The sequence below is a fragment of the Centruroides sculpturatus genome, unplaced genomic scaffold, assembly GCF_000671375.1.
Source record: "Centruroides sculpturatus isolate CEXI.00-Female unplaced genomic scaffold, Cexi_2.0 scaffold174, whole genome shotgun sequence".
NCBI lineage: Eukaryota > Metazoa > Arthropoda > Arachnida > Scorpiones > Buthidae > Centruroides > Centruroides sculpturatus.
In genome coordinates, this window is record NW_019384420.1 from 605,134 (window position 1) to 618,339 (window position 13,206).

The following is a 13,206-nucleotide window of genomic DNA, read 5'->3' on the forward strand; positions in this document are numbered from 1 at the left end:
TTTGTAAGTTTAATAAAGAATTTCTTATAATACAGGAAAATTTTATGATTATTTTTGGTTATAAAAATTTTGCAATGATGTGTAGGACTCTAAAAGTTTGAAGGAAGTAGGCTGGCCGAATAGGGAAAAAACGAAGCACTTTCCCCTGGGATTAAGTAAAAACTACATATTATAATTATAAAAGTGATTGAGATATATGTAACTTACAATCTCAACCATGGGGACGCTTTACGTCTTTTTGTATTGATGTATCCTATAATCCACACGTGAAAAGCCCAAAAAATTAATAATTAAATTAAAATTTATTGATGTAGTTATTTGTCTCCAAACTTTGCTCCTATGGAAAATTCTCTGTGGACGTCCATGACTGCTACCGTACTCAATCAGAACTCCTAAACGTAACCAACGCAATAACTTAGTTAAGTAACAGTTTTACTTTGCAAAATAACCTATTATTAGGCTTCTAAAATTCAAGAAAAAGTATTATATTCGGATGTAGAATAATCTAATCAAAATATAATTAAAACCATAAAAATAAATTAATCGGTTTTAAACTATGAAAACTATCAATTTAGCAAACGTATTCGGACTACTTCATACTCTCTTTAGGATTCGTTATTTTTTTTTTAATAATAAATTCAAAGAAGCAAGCGTAAAGTGTTCGAAATCGAATGCGCTAAGTATTTGGTTTCTGTGTCCACGAGTGTCTGAGAGGACAAAACCACCAAACATTAATACAGTAATCGATCCAGGTTTGCATCTGACCAACGGGCTGGAACTATGAAGTTTTCTTCGCGTGTCTAATACCGGAATAGGTCCAGTTCCCCTGAAAATCCTCCCGGGAGGTCTTTTTGCAGATCGCCCACGTGCATTGCCTTATCCCATTAATTCTACCTGCTACAATTACCCGAGGCAAGGAAGCCGTCTTCAGATTGTCGGGAATGTCTGCAAACTTAAAACAGACAGAGTTGACAGCTTAAAGAGTCTGTCTTAGACTCTCTCGGCTGTAGCTGAAGCGCAAATCTTCTTAAGGTTCCAAGAAGTCGAAGATTAAATATTGAATCCATAAAAGCACTGCTGAATATAAAGCAATGCTGAGCCTTACAGTGCGATAAGTTTTATGATAAACTCGCGAATGACCAGAAATTAAAAACAAAATAATATGAAAAATATGTTTTCTGTGGTATCAAGAAATTACGGTCGGCCTAATCTTACGAGAGGACGGTATCCCATATCTTGCCGCCTGTCCAGAAAGACACATTAGAGAGGAAACAAAGAGATTTGCGCCAGCCAAGAACATAACCTATTTACGATAAAAATCTTATCAATTCGAAGACCATTGATGTAAATGGTCTTCGAATCCGTGGTATCATGTGTCTTCTTCCGATATCGCGGTAAATATTCATTGATCACCGCAATATCGCTATTGTGGACGGGAGAAATTAGTAGTTACCAAACAGGCCATTTTTTGACCAATCAGCAGGCTTAAAATAACATACATGGCAGAAGTCCAATGGGTTTAGAAAATACGACGTCCATATAGTTGAATTCTTTTGTACTGTACGTTCCGGATGCACGTTGAAAGTCTGCGTTCAATACTGTACTTCGTCCCTGTTGCGTCTGTCTTTAGCATCTTTCTCACAACAGCTATTTATATCTTGTGTTTGACTGCCACTTACTTTTCTTCTCCCTCGGTGTTTAGTGTAACACGTTAACACTACTTATCATTGTAATCTTACTATGATAAGTACAATATTTGTATCCAAAACTACAAATACTGTAAATTCATATTTTATTTTAGTTGAAATTAAAAATAATGCTCAGATATTTTGTACCTGGTTGCAATAGATTGTAACGTTGTTGAGATTCCTCGTGGAAAATGGGATACAACACCCGATGCTATTCTCACTAAACTTCATAATGCGCCTTACTTATGTAAAACGTTACCTACATAAAAACGAAAAATAGCAATCAAATCTGAATCATTACAACACAAGCCAGTTAAATTACAACATATTGATACAAAAGGTAAACTTCTCGTCACATTTATAAAACATAGAATTTATATAGCTGATTAATTTCGTTTATTTTTCAGTAGCTAAATCATCACACGGAAACATGTAAAATGCAATTAAATTATTGTGTGGACAGATGCCAGAGCAGTTCATCAGTTGGATTTCCTAATGGCGCTCCTGTTACTTTAATTTTTTTAAAACTCTTTTCGCCTTGTGGGCACTAAGCGGGCCTCTTTAGCAAGCCCATTATGGGTTCGGCCAGGCCCACAATGGCGCGGCTAGGTGGTGAGATATGGGGTCCGACATAAACGGACGTACTACCCGCTGAAAAATTCTTCGGATTCAATCCGGATCTTCCACAGCGGTAGGCTTGCCAGCTCCATTGCTCGGCCACCCGGCCGTCCATGTTACTCTAATATGAGCTATTATTAGCTCATATTAAAAAATTAAAAAATATTTATTTTAATATTAAAATATTAAAGTAAATATTTTCATTTTGTTGTGTTGTTAATTTGTTTAAAAATTATTATTAATTAATATTATATATTTTTTCCTTATTTGTAGCGCCATCTGGTGCCAACGTACGTAGTAGCTGTCATAACCTTGGTAATGGCAGTTGTCTATTTTGGTCGAGATGTTCCATTCCCTTCTCATCTGATGCGTAATTGCACCAACAATAAAGATAATTACATAAGTGCAACCCTCAGTCTTGTCTCACATGCTAAAGTGGTAAGTCGTCTCACCATTTGCTCCCTTTCTTTTGTTATGATCAATGACGCAGTTTAGGCTTAGGACCCACATACTTTATTAATAGCCAAAATGTGTATTTTAAATGAATTTTTCTCACGTTTTCCTGCCGTTGTACCCGCGAAATGTCGAAATAATCTATTTAAGGAAATTATATACCGTACAATTGATTGCTTTTTCCGTAATGTGGCAGTCTGTGATGTGATATTCCATAATGAGTTTATATGTGGCAGTAATTTCCCTATAGTAAGAGTTTTAATGAGGTCATGTTGCATATTTCTTCCATAATAAACATATAAGTGGCATATCCTCGTAATGTACCAATAAACTTATATTCTTTTAATGTACATGACAAGGTTACCCACATCATACTCTAGTAGTTGTATATTCGGTATGCTTTTGCTAAACTGGCTTCTCTTACCACAAAAGCGGTGGCCTTCTGCTCTGGACAGGCCAAAAAACCCGGGAATTTTTTGGGGTCAGTTCGTCCGGATATGTCCCTCTCTGCTTGGTTACCTCGTGGGGCCAGCTGAATCCGTATTTGGCTCGCTGATAAGTACTTAGTGTCCCTGGGGTCGAAAGAGCCAAAAACTAAAAAACAATGTTTTTTCTAAATACAGTAAACTTATAACATTAAATTTAATAGTGATTATAAGTTTAATTCTTTATGATTGTACACAATTTCACAATAAAAATGATAGACTGGTTATTCATTTCCTTCAGGAAGTTTGTGATGGTCTCGGGGTTCTTATGCACCTGGAAAGTCGAGGATTTTTGTTGATGTTTGGAGAAAGTCATGGAATTTGCTTCCTTGGCTGCCTTGTTGGTTTTTGCTGTTGATACGCTTGATTAAATGTAGCCGTCAGCAGCAAGAAGTAATATGGTGCAATATTGCTGTTGATACGCTTGATTAAATGTAGCCATCGGTAGCAAGAAGTAATATGATGCAATATTGCTGTTGATACGCTTGATTAAATGTAGCCATCGGTANATGATAAATTTCTTATTAGAGAATTCATTTATATCTATATATTGTAATTTATTTGATAAACAGCTGCTAATTGATAAATGTTACTGTGATAATTAAACTCGATTGGATTAATAAAGGCAACTTAACTCATATGTAATTCGCCAAGATAGTGTCTTCTCGGAGGACTTTCTATGAGAAACTGGCTTCTACTCTAGTGTTAAGTTCAACTGTGACAAAAAGTTTTGCATGCAGGGGTTTTGCAAAACATGGACTTAGTGATGACAATAGTCGAAAATGAAAAAATACTGGGATAATGTCTGATAATTAGTGGTTTAAGTACTGCCCGCGTTACATCCTAAAAACATTAAAAAAAAAAAAACAGCATTCTTTATCTATCATTTTGGGTTCAGTCAAGACCACAATAGGATACCGAGAAATGGGATCCGATATATTTCAATTATCCATAAAACATCTTCAGCTAACTCAGATTAAAACTCGATTTTTAGAGTGGCATATTGGCTTGTATTGAATTGGATTGATTGGCAACGCTACACAGGGAAGGGAGATGCCACCCGGGTTGTCTTTCTATAGGAAACTAGCTTCCTATTTAAGTGGTAATATAGCTGTTTTTCTTTTACTTTACTTTCTCGCCAGTAATTCTCTTTTCTATTGAAAAATTCGATTAACAACGAACAAAACAAATCGTAAAAATTTCCTTTCAGTCAATTGATCTACAGTCTACCCTACTTATACCCTAGAGATTTTTAATCCCATGGTGAAGCCGTTACTAGTCCCTTNAAACGTTACCTACATAAAAACGAAAAATAGCAATCAAATCTGAATCATTACAACACAAGCCAGTTAAATTACAACATATTGATACAAAAGGTAAACTTCTCGTCACATTTATAAAACATAGAATTTATATAGCTGATTAATTTCGTTTATTTTTCAGTAGCTAAATCATCACACGGAAACATGTAAAATGCAATTAAATTATTGTGTGGACAGATGCCAGAGCAGTTCATCAGTTGGATTTCCTAATGGCGCTCCTGTTACTTTAATTTTTTTAAAACTCTTTTCGCCTTGTGGGCACTAAGCGGGCCTCTTTAGCAAGCCCATTATGGGTTCGGCCAGGCCCACAATGGCGCGGCTAGGTGGTGAGATATGGGGTCCGACATAAACGGACGTACTACCCGCTGAAAAATTCTTCGGATTCAATCCGGATCTTCCACAGCGGTAGGCTTGCCAGCTCCATTGCTCGGCCACCCGGCCGTCCATGTTACTCTAATATGAGCTATTATTAGCTCATATTAAAAAATTAAAAAATATTTATTTTAATATTAAAATATTAAAGTAAATATTTTCATTTTGTTGTGTTGTTAATTTGTTTAAAAATTATTATTAATTAATATTATATATTTTTTCCTTATTTGTAGCGCCATCTGGTGCCAACGTACGTAGTAGCTGTCATAACCTTGGTAATGGCAGTTGTCTATTTTGGTCGAGATGTTCCATTCCCTTCTCATCTGATGCGTAATTGCACCAACAATAAAGATAATTACATAAGTGCAACCCTCAGTCTTGTCTCACATGCTAAAGTGGTAAGTCGTCTCACCATTTGCTCCCTTTCTTTTGTTATGATCAATGACGCAGTTTAGGCTTAGGACCCACATACTTTATTAATAGCCAAAATGTGTATTTTAAATGAATTTTTCTCACGTTTTCCTGCCGTTGTACCCGCGAAATGTCGAAATAATCTATTTAAGGAAATTATATACCGTACAATTGATTGCTTTTTCCGTAATGTGGCAGTCTGTGATGTGATATTCCATAATGAGTTTATATGTGGCAGTAATTTCCCTATAGTAAGAGTTTTAATGAGGTCATGTTGCATATTTCTTCCATAATAAACATATAAGTGGCATATCCTCGTAATGTACCAATAAACTTATATTCTTTTAATGTACATGACAAGGTTACCCACATCATACTCTAGTAGTTGTATATTCGGTATGCTTTTGCTAAACTGGCTTCTCTTACCACAAAAGCGGTGGCCTTCTGCTCTGGACAGGCCAAAAAACCCGGGAATTTTTTGGGGTCAGTTCGTCCGGATATGTCCCTCTCTGCTTGGTTACCTCGTGGGGCCAGCTGAATCCGTATTTGGCTCGCTGATAAGTACTTAGTGTCCCTGGGGTCGAAAGAGCCAAAAACTAAAAAACAATGTTTTTTCTAAATACAGTAAACTTATAACATTAAATTTAATAGTGATTATAAGTTTAATTCTTTATGATTGTACACAATTTCACAATAAAAATGATAGACTGGTTATTCATTTCCTTCAGGAAGTTTGTGATGGTCTCGGGGTTCTTATGCACCTGGAAAGTCGAGGATTTTTGTTGATGTTTGGAGAAAGTCATGGAATTTGCTTCCTTGGCTGCCTTGTTGATTTTTGCTGTTGATACGCTTGATTAAATGTAGCCGTCAGCAGCAAGAAGTAATATGGTGCAATATTGCTGTTGATACGCTTGATTAAATGTAGCCATCGGTAGCAAGAAGTAATATGATGCAATATTGCTGTTGATACGCTTGATTAAATGTAGCCATCGGTAGCAAGAAGTAATATGATGCAATACAACTTGTGGAAAGGTGTACAATGTTGGTCGGGGAAAGTCATGAAAATTGAAACAAAAACTTCAGTACGAACCCTGTAGTCTTTTTGTATGATGAATGTAGAAAGCTTGATAGAGAGGTTGCAGCCACCGTTTTCATTATGAAAACGTGTATGTTGAACGATGACCACAACCTCTCTAATAGTGTAATAATGTGTGTTTAGCCTAGTAAACTGGCTTTAACATGGTCCGATAAGTAAACCAATGGCATAGTCCATTGTAAAGGAAGTGGCTATGTATCATAATTGGCCTGCTTATCCAGCCACTCTGCCAAGTAATATGCCCAACATGATATCTAAAAACAGTATGTATTTGTAAATACTGCATTAAAAATATATTAGTGTGTTGGGAATTTTTGTATCAATTTCCGTTATTTATGCTTCCACTTTTATCGCTTGCATGGTTTATTGTACCACTGATATCATTATATAAACACGGCTTGTGAGTGTATATAATCAACAAAGCACTTATGTAATATCCATTATTTATGTAACTGAAAATGATAATGCAAAAATAGAACAAATAGGTCAAAAGTTAATGAATTTTAAAACTGGTAGTGTCTTTATAAAAATAGAGAGAGATAAACACTAGCCAAAATGTTATGCAATACTTTAATGGATGAAATTAAGTAAGTAAATTTTTTTAAAGCTTTAAAATTGTACAAAATTATAATTTAAGTATTCGTTTTTGTCAGAATTTATTTATTAATCTTGAATGTAATTTAAGATTAAACAGTGATAATCAAAATTTGTACATTGCACTTTATCACCACTAAGATAATGGATGTGTGTGTAGTGTAATTATAATAAAAAATTAGTGATGTAATGAATATTTGGTTACTATTCAGTATTCGGCCTATTTTTCGCTATTCAGCTGAACACCAAATATTTAATCACTATTAGGCCGAATACCTTACAACAGGAGTAAGAAATAACAAAAACACAGTAAATTAATCATTTTGGAATTTAGATTTAATGTTATCGGGTTAGTGTTGCTTGTTTATATTTATTTATAACTTATAACATGCACAAAATAAAAAAGAACATAATATTAGTCACTTGTATTCACAATTTATAATTACAAAGATCAGCACACGTACACACCTATTCAGTAAGACACCAACCAAATGCCGTAAATTAATCGGGCTATTTTAATGCTAAATTCTAAATAAATTACGTAATTAATTTGGCACTAGAGGTAAGCATTAGGTGCCATCTCTTATTAAAATTAATAATTATAAATATATTAATTAATTTAAATAATTTGGAACCGCTGGGAGAAAAAATCGGCCCGGAGCGGGACTCGAACCCACAACTCCTGCTTACCGTGCAGATGCGTTGCCAGTTACGCTACCCGGACCTCCGTTCCGATCTCCTCTTCCAGCGTATATAATCTAACTACTTAACCATCGACGGTTATTACAACGCCGGCTGGGGACACATTCAGTGCCCACGTCCTACTTCCCATACGGCTCTCAACCGGCCATCGCAAGCCCCGGCAAGGCGTAATATATATACAAACATCTCCAACCCGATATATAATTATAGCTACAACCAACAGACTGCCGAAAATCTATCGGGCTAGTTTTATGCTACTTATTAGATAAATTACGTAATCAATTTGGTACTAGAGGTAAGCGTTAGGCGCCATCTCTTATTAAAATTAATAATTATAAATATATTAATTAATTTAAATAATTTGGAACCGCTGGGAGAAAAAATCGGCCCGGAGCGGGACTCGAACCCACAACTCCTGCTTACCGTGCAGATGCGTTGCCAGTTACGCTATCCGGACCTCCGTTCCGATCTCCTCTTCCAGCGTATAACTATGTAACCATCGACGGTTATTACAATGCCGGCTGGGGACACAGCGGTTCCAAATTATTTAAATTAATTAATATATTTATAATTATTAATTTTAATAAGAGATGGCGCCTAACGCTTACCTCTAGTGCCAAATTAATTACGTAATTTATTTAGATTTTAGCATTAAAATAGCCCGATTAATTTACGGCATTCAGTTGGTGTCTTACTATATTGGATATCGGGTTTGGAGATGTTTATTTATACACACCTATTCGTTCGAGAATCGTCATACATCTGAGGGTTTGACCCTGCCTATCCTTGTTTTTAAGCGCTCGTCTTTGCTCTTTCCCTTTCTCTCTCCTCTATCGCTCTAGTCCACGTATGTCTCTACATACATCATAATACGCCCTCACGATACTTTCGATTCATCACTTTTCCATCGTAGATTTCCCATTTTACAATTATGTGACTCATTGCCTGGTGATAACAGAGAAAAGAGACAGATAGGACGTCGGTATAAGTCACAGTTATGATTTCACAGATTTGAAACAGTTTGGTAGCCCAAACGACTCCAGGCCTTCGCCCGTGCATGCTAAGTGACTTTCATTACAAGCATTTAGCTTTCCAAAGTCTATGACAATTATTTGGCATTCACGGCTGCAAATTTCATGCCAATAAGCTGCCTCGACGTGTTTGAGGCAGCTTATTGAGTTGATAACATAGTCGACTTGTTCGATTATGTTATCAACTCAATTTCATATTTATTTTCACTTTGTGATCTTTCTCTGTTCTTCTTCTGTTATTTACACGTGTAGGTCATTTCATTGTTATCCACATTGTTATCACATACTGCCATGACGCTCCTGTCTGAACTGTCAAGAATTAACACGATTGGCAAAGCGTAGTGACAGTGGGCCAATAGAGAGCAGGGTCCTCACCATAATACGGTTTGTGCGCCAATTTTCATTCGTGCGTTAATCAAGCCAAATAGTTTGGCCAAATATTCGGCTATTCAGCCACACTCCTGGCTGAATATACCATTCGTTGCAACACTATAAAAAATACATTTTTTATTCTAAAATGACTGTGTTTTCTTCAGTACTTTCTAATAAGATGATCCCAAATTTAAAAGTAAAATTAGGGGAACTAATTTTTTTTAAATGCTTTAAAACCAAAGTGCACAAGTGACAAAATTAAGGTGCGAACAAGAGTTAATGATCATTCCTGTTGGGAATATCTTGTAACTTCGTTGAGTGAAGATTGTTATTACAGTGTTTCTCGACCTTTCTGAGCCCACAGAACATTATTCGTAGACTTTTTATTACATGGAGCATTAGCATTGATATATTCAAAAATTGAGAAAGAGTGTCATGTTTGTTGTGCTCAGAAAACAATGAAGCAATAAACTAATAAACTTCAATGTATTGTGGCATAGTAAACACTAGTATTGTGTTTTATTCCAAAGACACGTGGCAAATTTTCCATCAAATTCCTTTATTAGTTGAGTCAACTCAACTAATAAAGGAATTTGATGGAAAATTTACCATGTGTCTTTGGAATAAAACACAATACTAGTGTTTACTACGCCACAAATATAAAACAGGACACTGTTTCAAAAAACAAATTTAATGTATTGAATAAAATAGAAACATGGAATTGTCTACAGATATGATAATATATTGTAGTACATTGGAATAAATTTGAAATATAAACTTTAAAACAATTTTTGCAGGTTTGCAGAACACCAGGTTATCTGTCAACTCTTGACGGTCATCGATAGTCATTTTGTTGCCATGGGTGCCATTTTCCGGCAAAATATGTCTATTCTGTTCTATTAGCTAAGCAGCACTTACTTGGGTGCTTATAGATTAGCCTATAATTGGAGCATTCATATACTTTGATCAAGCTTCTGATTTCTACATTTGTAGTTATTTAAATTTTAAAAGTAATATTTTGTAATGTTAGATGGCACATTTCATTTAAATTCTGACTTGTTGTGAAATGACATAGCAGACAGTTATTTTTTTGTCTTAATATAGTTTACTCTTATTTATAAATAATAATAATGAGTAAAAGTAAAGCGCAAAGCATGAGGCATAAAATAAATAGTTCATTTTTAAGTAGTTTGATCATCACCACCCCTTGTTTACCATGTTAATTGGTAATAGGAGTGTACACGATGTTGCATATATATCAGTATAAAGCTATTAATCATAGAATTAATTATAAGTGGACTTGTAATCTATCAGTATGAACAGTTTGTAATTATAATATCATAAGTATAGCAATTATCATGATTTATTGTGCATAATTATCCTGCATAAATTGCTACAATGCATGACCTGTACCTGCTTTCAAATTGACATTAAAACACACTAACCCATACATTATATATATGGGGAAATTTTATATATTACAGTATAATTATGGTATGTAAAAATAACCGTAACTTAAATCCTATTATTGTTTAGTTCTTGTATTGAAAATATTTGCAATACATGTGACAGGAAACTGCTTTCTTATAGAAATAAAGTACAGAGTAAACCTTTACTGTAGTGAAGAGTCCTAAAAATATAGAGAAATATTTGTAATACCTACATGCATACTGCTAACAGCAGGTTTGATTAGAGTCTGGTCAAAACCTCCAAAATTTTCTTATTTTGGTATTTTGGTCTCAGTCTTAAGCTCGGTCATCATGCAAGTTTAGTGGATCCCACAGTGATTACAAGAAAAGTTTTTGATATCCTATGGCAGAGAGTTTAGAAATATGCATTTATATACTAACAAACATCCAAAAAAGTTAGTAATTATATAGGATTTTGTTCTATGGCATCACAACTAATGCTAAAGATGGCGTCATTTGCTGTTTGAGATTATCGAGTTATGTTGCAATTATCATTATAACTTCCTTTTACCTTCTGAAACAATGACTCCCAATTTTTTTTACCTATAGAATTTTTAGTATTCTTTTTGTAAGTTTTAATAACATGAAGATTTTATTTTATTCTTGTTCCTGCTTTTAATCACTACCTTTATGATTACTGCCAAAGAATTCAAGCCTTGCATGCACTGGATTACTTCATTTAGTGTCATTCTGTTCTTATATCAGTTACTATATTTTNTAATGTACTCCAACCCCTCCTCAGTGCTAGTTCAAATAAACAAGAAATATTAAAACATGACCATGTTATACCATAGAAACAAACTAAATCATAAAAAAAAATTATTTTTATATTATTGTAGTAATAGCCTTAAAAATTATAACATTTGTTTGGCCCCATCTTTGACCAATAAAATTTCACAGAATATACACAGATATATTGATAACAGTAGTATTAATAATATGGATTGCCTAAAAAAAGCTGGCATTGTATACAGGTTGGAATGTGATTGTCAAAATCCGTATATGTACTGGTACATACGTAAAACAGGGCACATGTTAGATGTTAGAATAAAAGAACATGAAGTGGCCATCAGATTAAAGTACAATAATTCGCCGTGGTATGATCATACAAATAACAATAATTGTAAAATTAACCGTAATAATATAAAAATTTTGCATTTTGAAAAAGGTCTTTATAAAAGAAAATTTAAAGAGCATTTAGAAATAAGGAAACAAATAATTTAATAAATAACTCAGATGGTATGAAAATTGATTACTGCTAGTATGAATTAATAGATGGTGCTAAAACAAGTTAAAACATGGTATAATTATTTGTAAAAAATCTTCCATAGTAATTCTGATACTGGTATATTTTTAATATTGTCTGTGTATCAAAACAACTTTTACATACATATGTCAATTTTTACTGTTAACAATTTTTTACTACATCTGTTATATACCCATGTGTAAAAAAATTTAAATGATTGAGTATAATGGAAGTTCATTTGTTGGAAGTTATGGTGGTTTTAATTTTAGATGTATATTAATACGGAATGCACAATTTTATGGTTAAATAAAGGTTAAGGATGAGGAAGGTTTGCCCTCCCAATCCCTATTTTGAAAACAAAAAGAATATTTTGTAATTTACATAATGTGGAAATGTAAGTGTTTTTTATGATTTAGTTTGTTTCTATGGTATAACATGGTCATGTTTTAATATTTCTTGTTTATTTGAACTAGCGGAGGGGGTTGAGTACATTATACCAACCCGAAATATATTTGTAGTTCAATGGAAAATAAAAAATAATTTCTTAACCAGAAAGTGCTGTGAGATACATCTACCAAAGTGTTTTTTTTTTGTTTTGGATTACAGAGACGGATTTACATTTGTAATATACCATACAACAAGCCATTTATATATTAATATTACACAATGGATTGTGACAAGCAACCAAAACCAACTGCAAAAGGTGGATTGCATCCAAAAAAAGTTAGTGGGATATATCAGGTATAATTCACTTTGAGCTATTAAAACCAAATCAAACAATTACAATTCAAATATATTGTGAGCAATTAGAGCATTCAAGTGAAAAATTTTAAAAGTTGACCAATTAACAGAAAGCAGGTTTTCTTGCAGCATGCCAGACCACATGCTGCAAAAATAACTGTGCAAAAACTCTAAAGCTACAACTGGGAAATTTCACCTCATCTGCCAGATATTGCTCCCAGTAATTATCACCTTTTTTGTAGTTGCAGAACTTTTGAGGATGAGAATAATGTCAAAAATGCTATTAAATTAAATTAAATTAAAATATTTCTGATTATTTTAATTTAAAACCAAAGTCATTTTACTACGATGTGATTAAAAAGTTACATCAAGATGGCAAGATATTGTACAAGATAAAATTTAATTTAAAACTTTTTTTTTTTTTTTGTAGATATACATTGTTAAATTTTTCGTGCTACTTCCTACAAGTTCTGTTTGGTTGCAATTTTTCTCAAAGGAATCTAGATTAAAGGTAAATATCATCATACTGCAAACTCTAGAGAAATAGTTCCAAACTCTTTTGAGTTTGAGTTTGGAACTATTTCTCTAGAGTTTGCAGTATGATAA